At 38.0% G+C, this 10,560-nt stretch overlaps 1 protein-coding gene and 1 pseudogene across 1 annotated transcript in view; one reads left to right on the forward strand and one right to left on the reverse strand.

Annotated features, from left to right (window-relative positions):
* Positions 1-2,555, reverse strand: part of GATAD2B (GATA zinc finger domain containing 2B) — a 73,959-nt gene extending 71,404 nt beyond the window's left edge. Inside the window, exon 1 of the mRNA XM_045298335.1 lies at positions 2,538-2,555. The gene's annotated coding sequence lies outside the window, so the exon portion shown is untranslated. The remainder of the gene's footprint in view (positions 1-2,537) is intronic.
* A 7,585-nt stretch (positions 2,556-10,140) lies between these two features.
* On the forward strand, positions 10,141-10,240 carry LOC115872576 (annotated as a pseudogene).
* Positions 10,241-10,560: the final 320 nt, after the last annotated feature.

Genomic DNA, 10,560 nt, shown 5'->3' on the forward strand with positions numbered 1-10,560 from the left:
TGGAAGAAGCACACCAGCTTATGTGACCACAAGGGGTCTCAGGGATCAGGCATCAAAGAAAAAAAAATCATGTTATTGTAAATGAGGGGGAGTGCAGATTGGGGACTCAAAGCCCATCTGTAGGTAACGGGACATCCCCTTACAGAAGGGTCATGGGGAGGAAACAGCCAGTCAGGTGCAGTGTAGCAACGATGAAACACAATTTTCCTCTAGTTCTTAAATGCTTCCTCCCCACCCCACTATCATGATCCCAATTCTACCTCATAAATTCAGCTAGACCAGAGGATGTACATGGGAACAGATGGGAACCAGAAACACAGAGAATCTAGGACAGATGATCCCTTCAGGGCCAATGGTAAGAGTGGCAATACCAGAGGGTGGAGGGAAGATGGGGTAGGAAGGGAGAACCAATTACAAGGATCTACATATGACCTCCTCCCTGGGGGACAGACAACAGAAAAGTGGTTGAAGGGAGGGAAGACGTCAGACAGTGTAAAACATGACAAAATAATAATAATTTATAAAGCATCAAGGGTTCATGAGGGAGAGGGGAGCGGGGAGTGATGAGCAAGGGGAAAAAATGAGGAGCTGATACTAAGGGCGGGCTTAAGTAGAAAGAAAATGTTTTGAGAATGATGAGGGCAATAAATGTACAAATGTGCTTGACATACAATGGATGGATGTACGGATTGTGATAAGAGTTTTATGAGGCCCCAATAAAATGATTTAAAAAAAACAAAAAACTTTTATACTATAGGCCATAATCCAGGATATAGTGTAGGTATCTGATTTTGCAGCCTCCCCTAGATTACTCTAGCACCCCCCATGATTATAAGCATCTCTATTGTTTATAAACATCTCTACAAGTATTGTACATAAAAAATTTTAAATTACCATTATATTCTATCCACAATAATTTTATCACCATAGAGAAATAAACATAAAAACACAAAACAGTTGCCTTTTAGTCATTTCCAACTCATGTGACCCCATGAGTCAGAAATGTGCTCCATAGGTTTTCAATAATCTATTATTTTCAGAAGTGGATCACCAAGCATTTCTACTAAAGTACCTCTGGGTAGAACTTCCAGTGGAGCATATTAACTGTTTTTCCACCAGTGAGGGACTCCATATAGAAGTAAAAGTTAGAAGAAGAAAAAAGTAAAAGTTAGAAAGCTCAAATTCACTGCCATCAAGTCAATACAATGCATAGTGACCCTGTAGAACAGATTAGAACTGTTCCTGTGGGTTTCTGAAACTGTTACATCTTTATGGAAGTAGAAAGTTTTGACTTTCTCTCTTGGAACAACTGGAACAACTGCTAACCTTGTGGGTAACAACAGTCCAACTTCTAAGCCACTAGGTTGCCAGGGCTCCACAGAAATAAAGTAAATTAACTATTTCATCTCTCAAGTGACACAAGATATTTGTAGACCAGTCTTTTACATGACAGTTTATTTTGCCATAAAACATGAGTCCATGGGTAACACACCACTTCCAGATTTACATTTATCAAAAACCATCAAGAACCTGAGTGTGTTTAACTTCTAATATTATTCTCAAGGACACTTGAGAATTCCACTGCCTAATCCTAGAAAACAGAAATATGAAAAATTATCTGGAACATTAATTCTTTAAACTCCCACAAAATTATAACTCCTCTCTTTCAAAAGCAAAACAACTTTACTGGGATCCACAACCTGTTTCTGCAGCAGCAACACATTACTGATACTACTGATTCTCAGTGACACGGTCTGAAAACACAGCATTTCTTAATTCTCATCTCTGGCTGGTAATTTTCATTCTACTTTTTTATTTTCCATGTACCTCTGTAGGGATACCAAGATCCTAAGTTACAAATCTGACCTTTTTATCTGATAATACAAATTCAACTCAGACAATGAATGGGTAACACTTAACAACTACTACTGAGAAAACTGAGTAAAGTCAAGTGTCTTGGTAGTCATATTAATTTATTTTGCTGATTTTCTAATCATTTGGGTTAGAAATGACTTGACTTGGCTTTTTCCTAAGAACCTAAGAATCTTTCTAACTTTCCAAGGGTGGAACTCACAGTCTACTAATAGCTTCACTTACAGTCTCAGGAATTTGGCTCTACATTATGCTTCTCATCTTCCACTTCTGTTGTGAAAGGGGCTCTTATCTTTACCACCCAAGTCATAAACAACGTAAAGAAATAATGCTGCCCTCCACATGCATGTTTTAAAAGATTAAACTTTCAACCAGGAGGGAGAAAAAAAGTCTAAGATAACAAAGTAAGTTGTCACAGATACAGCCAATAACTTTCATAAACCTTTTCATCTCTTTCACACTTCAGTAATTAGCAAACTGGATCCTCATGCTCAACAAGCTGTGCTAAAGCCAGATCCAATTTTCTATTGATGATTCTAAATGTAGAAATCACTCTGTCCTAGTTCATTACTGCTTAGAATTCCTTTTACCCAAATTTCTGCAACAAAGTTGATAGATTCATGAGGCATCCAGTTACCAGAATAGCACAACAACCAGTTAGTTACCTGCTTATATTACACCAATGAGGCCAGTCTAAAAGATCTGAAAAGAGAAAAATGCAATGTGATTGCAAATTTAAAATATTGTTATTAAAATCTACATTTTCAAAATGATCTCTATATTGTCAACATTAAAATTAACTGTAGAGAATGGCAAAATGCTGAAAAATTCTGAAACTTTTTGATGGGTACCTGGAGGTTCATTACTCTACATTGTCTAGTGAGATGTTTAAATTCTCCAGAAAGGGGGGGAGAGGGAAGGTCATGTAAATTTAAACATGACTAGACTATATAAAAGGATGCCAGGAAACTGTTACCAGTTCTTCTACCAAAGAGGAGAATGTCCTTTTTACTGTAAATACTTCTCCCTCATGACTTCTGTACTATGAGTCTAGATTAAACTTCCAAAAATCAAATAAAAAACAAAAATAATGGCTGAGCCTAAGATCATTACTGAAAGACATATGTGTACAATGGCAATATATGAATGGACACAGTACCCAGACTACACAGGAGGACATAAAGCACCAGTAAAAAACATTAAAAAAAAAAAACATTTAAAAAAATAGGTAAGACTATTACAGTATACAGAACACCAATAAAGTTGTTATTTTAAAATGTAAAGAGTAGATAACTAGGTGATCAGATAATAAATATACTGATTAAGTTAAAGGGGTTTTAAAGTGTGAAAACAGCATCACTCACCTAAAACTATCAAGACCATACAAGGTTAGGCTATTTCATAAAGAATCAACTTATAGTCAAGAAGCTTAAAATCAGAATTGATGAATAAAACATCATAGTGGGTAACAGTCATAAATCACTTCTGTCCAGTTATATTATAAGAACCTGAGCATCAAAAAAGTCCCAGGTTAGATATATATTTTATATCCAACAGACTTGTGAGGAATCTTCTAAATGAAATGAGGGAAGAACATACTCATAAAAGAATGAGTCATGTGTTCTGGAGATTATACCGAAACACAGTCCAAGGAGGAAGGTCAGCCTAACCTGGACTGCACCTGGGGGAGCTCTTGGCAGTCTGTTAAAGAGATTTGCTTATCAACATAACTAACACATGAAGTCCACACAGGGACTCATCACAATCCATACAAAGTGTCAAGCACATTTGTACATTTGTTGCCATCATCATTCTCAAAACACTTTTTCTACTTGAGCCCTTGGTAGCAGCTCATTTTCCCCCCTCCCTCATGAACCCTTGATAATTTATATATTATTATTTTGTCATGTCTTACATTGTCCGACATCTCCCTTCTCCCACTTTTCTGTTGTCTATCCCCCAGGGAGGGGGTTATATGTAGATTCTTGTGATCGGTTCCCCCTTTCTACCCCACCACCTTCCCCTTACCCTCCTGGTATTGCTACTTTCATTATTGGTCCTGAGGGGTTTATCTGCCTGGATTCCGTTTCCAGTTCTTATCTGTACCAGTGCGCATCCTCTGTTCTAGCTCTTCCTTGGCCTTTTAAATACTGATGCTAGTGTCTACTTTCTTACACATTACTTGTATTTTTATTTTTGTATTATTTTATCCTTACCACTTTGTTTCCTATTGTTCCTGTTGAGTTCTCCATTTGTGAAGCACATAAAAAGTAGATCCATAGAGATAACTGATGAAAGGGTTTGTAGGAGAGGTAGAGTGGGAGACAGGGAGCAAAGGAGGTTCGGGAAGCAAACAAAGTATGTAGGAGTGGGAAGGGAACATTACAACTGATGGTGATTACACAATTCATTTTAAAAGCAATTTAACAGTGAAAAATAAAGTTCTAAAAATGACTGGAGTAATGATTGTACAATTCCTCGAGAGAGGACTGAACACATGAGTTGTATATGTGGATTATGTGCCAATAAAACTGTAAATAAATAAATAAAACAAAAGGGTAAGTTTAAGAAAAAAAGTATGGCTAGTAAAGGTTCCAGTTCATATATACATAGATTTACTCCAAGCAAAAAGTGTTCAAATCATGACTCCGCTTGATGGCAACTTATGTACAAATGTGCGTGATACAACTGATGTATGCATTGTTGTAAGAGCTGCGAGAGCCCCCAATAAAATGATTTACTTAAAAAAATAAATAAAGTGTGCTTCTGCTATTGCTAAATGGCTGCAGACAAATTCTGTCAATAACATACTTGGTCTTACTCTCACTAGGGTGCCATGGGGGGGGGAATGTTTTAATTGGAGTTAAGAGAATTAAGCTCAGAAGGTTATGGCAACTGTCTATTGGTATTCCAAAGATGCCTTTTTGATAGATTTTCTCAAGAACAAAAAACGATCACAGGAACTTACAAAGAATTTTTAAGAAAATGAGAACTGCATTAATGAGGAAAAGGCCAGGAAAACTGTGCCTATGAATTTCTTCTCATCATGACAATGTATCTGCTCATTCTCCAAAGGTAGCATACACTTTCCAATGAGAATTTTGTTGGGAAACCTTAACCTACCTACCATACAGTGCCCAGAATCTGGCCCTTTCAAAATTCTTTTGTTACCCAAACTCAAAGAATATTGAAAAGGAACATAATTTGAATTTCTCAAGGGTGCCTAACTGCTATGCTGACATGGTTCAATCAAAGAGCACAGAATTCCTCAGGGAAGAGTTTCAAATGTGTATAGACCTAGATGAAGTGACAGGGAGCAGAACAGGGACAGGAGGGTTTGTCCCTTCAGATGCCTGAAGGCCCCCGACAGGAAATTGGAAGATGATCAGGGGAGCCCTTAGCCAGCCATAAAGACTAACGGGGCAGCCCAAACTAGGCCCAAGTGGTCTTCATTCAACCAATGGGGTCAACCAATACCTTCAACCATGCCTCCCAGCCAGAGGCCTCCAATACCTTGACCACGACAGTCCACTGCTCTTCTTTGCCCTTTGGCTCCTGTTCTGTGCCTGCTCGCCTGCTTGGTCCCTCTGGCCTCAGGCTACCATGTGTGGTTGTGCAGTACCAGGAAGTTGCCTGTGTTCCCTAACTAAAACCTGAAACTTCTTCCGTCCTTTATAAAAACCCAATTGGATCAAAAACCAGGCTTGAGTGTGAATTCATTTTTGTGGGAATCCAAGAACCAAAGTATTCCCGACCTGAGAAATCTAACCGAAGGACCCATCAAGAAACAATAGCTTCATGTTTTGACATTTTTAATAGAGGTTTCTGATTTCGTAGCAATATTTGTAAACTGATTATCATGATTTACCAGACAATTAACAGCTGAGCACTCAGGATGGTGAGACATTACCTCACATAATTTGACATATTATCAGAAGAGACCAGTTCCTGGAAAAGGAGAAAGGCAGTGAAAAAGACTCTGAACAAGATGGACTGACATGATGACTCCAACAATGGGCTCCAATACAGCAGCAATTGTGATGATGGCACAGGATGGGGGAGTGTTTCATTCTGTTGTACATAGGGTCACCGAGTCAGAGCTGGCCTGACGGCATCTAACAATAACAACAACAACAACAACAATTAACTACTCAACTATTAGCCAAAAGTGAGCAATTCAAGCCTACCCAGAGGCACCTTGGAAGAACTGCCTGACAATCTGCTACTGAAAGGTCACTTAGCTTAGAAAACCTATGGAGCAGTTCAACTGCACACAGCACTCAATAGCAACTAAAAGGTTATCGGTGGGGAGAGCCTGGGTGATGCAAATGACCAAAAAGTCAGGCTTGGTGAACTACTTCCAAAAACATCAGCTATGAAAAATTCTATGTAGCATAGTTCTTCTCTGACATACATGTGGGTCAAAATGAGTTGAAGTCAACTCCACAACAACTGTTTTAATAGTAATCTCTACCAACAGCTTAATGATGCCTAAGCTTTTTTATTATCTTAAAGATTACTGAAAGTTGGCTAGTATTAAAATTTGAGTCAATGTACCCAGTGGATATAAATGGACACTTTATCAAGTTTTTTTTAATCATTTTATTAGGGGCACATACAACTCTTCTCACAATCCATACATACATCAATTGTGTAAAGCACATTTGTACATTCATTGCCCTTTATCATTCTCAAGGCATTTGCTGTCCACCTAAGCCCCTGGCATCAGCTCCTCATTCCCGCCCCCCTCCCTGCTACCCCTGGCTTCATGAACCCTCGATAATTTGTAAATCATTATTTTGTCGTATCTTGCCCTGTCCGATGTCTCCCTTCACCCACTTTTCTGTTGTCAATCCCCAAGGGAGGAGGTTATATGTAGATCCTTGTAATCGGTTCCCCCTTTCCAACCCACCCTTGCTCCACCCTCCCGGCATCGCCACTCTCATCACTGGTCTTGAAGGGATCATCCGCCCTGGATTCCTTGTGTTTCCAGTTCCTATCTGTACCAGTGTACATCCTCTGGTCTAGCCAGACTTGTAAGGTAGAACTGGGATCATCATAGTGGTGGGGGAGGAAGCATTTAGGAACTAGAGGAAAGTTGTATGTTTCATCGTTGCTACACTGTACCCTGACTGGCTCATCTCTTCCCCATGACCCTTTGTAAGGGGATGTCCAATTGCCTACAGATGGGCTTTGGGTCTCCACTCCATACTCCCCCCATTCACAATAATATGATTTTTTTGTTCTGATGATGCTTTCGACACCTCATGATCAAACAGGCTGGTGTGCTTCTTCCATGTGGGCTTTGTTGGTTCTGAGCTAGATGGCCACTTGTTTACCTTCAAGCCTTTAAGACCCTAGACGCTTTATCTTTTGATAGCCAGGCACCATCAGCTTTCTTCACATTTGCTTATGCAACCATTTTATCAAGTTTTTAGTAGGCACCTGTGCATTGCTCTAACACTCAACTGTTTTAAACAGAGCTTCTATGTTAAGACAGGCTAGCAAAAAAGACTGCATGATATACTTACGAAAATTAGCCAATGAAAACCCTATGTATCAAAAAGGTCTCATTCACAACTGATCATGGGAATAGTGCAGGATCAGGCAACATTTTGTTCCCGTGTGTATAGGATCACCATTATTCAGGATTGACTAAATGGCAGCTAACAAGTAAGTATTCACCTTAAGAAATTACCTTTAAACATAGCACAGATATATGCACGCACATGTTCATCAAAGCATTATTTACAATAGCAAGAAGATGGAAATCTAAATGCTCATTAGTGAATGGATAAATAAGTTTTGCCCCGAATAAAATGATTTTTTAAAAGTTGTATGAGCCCCTAATAAAACGATTAAAAGATAAATTAATTAAAATCTAAAAATAAATAAATAAATAAATAAATAAATAGATGGGATGAAGAGAGATTTTACTATAATTTTTCATTTGGTAAACTAGTCTCACACTTAGATCCACGTTGCAAAAATGTTGAATAAAGGTACAGTTCTCACTTCTCATACTTTATACTTCTCACTGACTCACAGCGATGAAAGTCAGGGTAGAGGGAGAGTGGGTTGGAAAAAGAGAACCGAGTACAAGGAACTATATGTGACCTCCTCCCTGGGGGACAGACAACAGAAAAGTGGATGAAGGGAGACGTCAGACAGGGCAAGATATGACAAAATAACAATTTATAAACTATCAAGGGCTCATGAGGGAGGGGGTAAGGGGGAGGGAGGGAAAAAAATGACGACCTGATGTCGGGGGCTTAAGTGGAGAACAAATGTTGAGAATGACGAGGGCAATGAATGTACAAATGTGCTTTACACAATCGATGTATGTGTGGATTGTGGTAAGAGTCGTATGAGCTCCTAATAAAGAGATTAAAAAAATTAAACCAAAAGCACACACACACACACACGTACGTTTCTGACAATGTAACTGTTTACATGAGTAGAAAGCCCTGTCCTCCTCCCTCAGAACAGCTGGTGGTTTCGAACTGCTGACCTTGCAATTAGCAGTCCAACACACAACCACTACAGTACCAAGGTTCTTCTACAGTTCCTACTTGAGGTACTTTTTTGAATATTCCTGTTACTTAGTTCACAACACTGCATCTTACATTATAGTTATTTAATACATGTCTTTATTCCTTCGCTAAGCTACATCTTAAGGACTTAGCTGTTGTCATTTATCTTTTCATATATGCTATAAAAATCTATGTAGATGTCTTTGACATATTAAGCATATAATAAATATTCTTGGGGAAAAAGGAGGCGGGTAAATATACTTTGAGCTGATGGGTCTTTTTAGTTCCCCACAACCAGTGGGTTTAAGTGGTTACAAAACAGTTCTACAGGCAGGAAACGAAGAATCCAAGGTTTTTTCTTAATCACAGTGAGTAACTGCTATTTTCCTAGATTACACTGGTCTAGGGCAGAGAAAAACATGTAGGGTCTATACTTCCAAAAGTGTGGAAAATAGTCCATATCATTCTCTGGAGCCTCAGATTTTCTGGCATAACTATGAGATTTAGGGCTACAATTAAAATTACAAACAAAACAAAATTATAAAACAGACTATATGAAAAAAAGCAATCCGCATTCTTAATTTAAACTGGTAGTACTTAGTGATTGCTCAATACTGGCTTAAGAGGAAAATATTAGCAATTATAATAATTAAAGAGCAAAAGTTGCCGACAATAGGAAAAGAGCATGGTCAATTTACATGGTAGGGCAGTTAGCATGACCAATAAAGAGAATTCCAAAGAATTAATTAATTAAAAGAGATTTCTGCCTGAAATTTGTCATTTAAAGAATGAGTAGATTCTCTCAAAAGATTTGGGGGGAAAAAAATAGACAAGATATATTGTTAATTGAAAAAAAAGTAGGATATGGAAAATTATGTAACCTATTGCATAAAAAGAGCAACTTAGAGTGCCTTCATATTTGCGTATATAAAATATGCATAAATAAACTGAAAAATTATAAAAACTAGTAACAGTGATGGTAGTTTAAAACTAAGCAGATGTAAAACATTGGTGAAAAACGTGTTATCTTTAATATTTTTTAACCACATTTAAAACAATGAAGTTCAGCACAATATGACCAAGGGAGACACTAGGAGGTATATAAAAATAAAAGGCAACAATGCTAAATACTATTACATACATAATCCTGCATAACAGTAATAAAAAAATTTGAATACACATAGGTTGATTTCAAGGTTAACTAACAGGTATAAGAATGGCATGAGGGAGTATGTCCACAAACATACATAGGTTTGGAAGTGGCTATTTTAATTTTTGCATATATATTTGTACATGCTCAAACAAAATAACCATGTTTGTAGTAGAACATACAGGGGGCAAAGGTACGAAAACTTCTTGACCATAACCAAACACCCTCAGGGACTGAGTCACTAGGCTTGGGGGTCACAGGGGCCAAGTTTAAGAGTGTATCTAGATCAATTGGCGTAATACAGTCTACAGAGACAATGTTCTACCACCCTATTTTGGGGAGCAGCAACTAGTTCAAAAGCTAACTTTGGTCTCTCTCCATGCAAAGCAGTAATAAGTGAAGAAAATCAAAGACAAAAGGAAACAATTAGTCTAAAGGACTGAAGGACATATGAACCACAGCCATCACAAACCTGAGACCAAAAGAATTAGATGAACTCCATCTATTACTACTGACCACTCTGATCAGGTTCACAAAGTCCTGGACAGTGAGAGAAAAATAGAGGGGAAAAAAAATTTAAAGCGTGTGCTCACTTTAGCAACACAAATACTAAAATTGGAACAATAGCGATTAGCAAGGCCCCTGTACTAGGATGGCATGCAAATTCATTGTGTTCCATATTTTAAACTAGATAGATAAATAGGGGGGAGGGCTAATGGTCTAATTACAGATTGATGGAACACCAGAGATTATATTTCAACCAAACAACAGGTCTATAAAATGAACAGTAACATTCATGAGGAATGTGTTCCTCAGAACAATCAAGCTTCAAGATCAAAATTTAGTACTAAAAAATGTTCTCCATCTCCCAACTACACACACATATTATTGAAAGCAGCAGCAGAAGCAAAAAAAGAGAAAAAAGTAGCTGCTAAGGCTATTCGTGTACAACTAAATACTTCATGGGAGTTGGGGTGTTGTTTTTTTTGAGGAGGTTTAGGGCCA

Source organism: Echinops telfairi, unplaced genomic scaffold (assembly GCF_000313985.2).
Source record: "Echinops telfairi isolate 266 unplaced genomic scaffold, ASM31398v2 ScPeMD7_7425;HRSCAF=8463, whole genome shotgun sequence".
Lineage (NCBI taxonomy): Eukaryota > Metazoa > Chordata > Mammalia > Afrosoricida > Tenrecidae > Echinops > Echinops telfairi.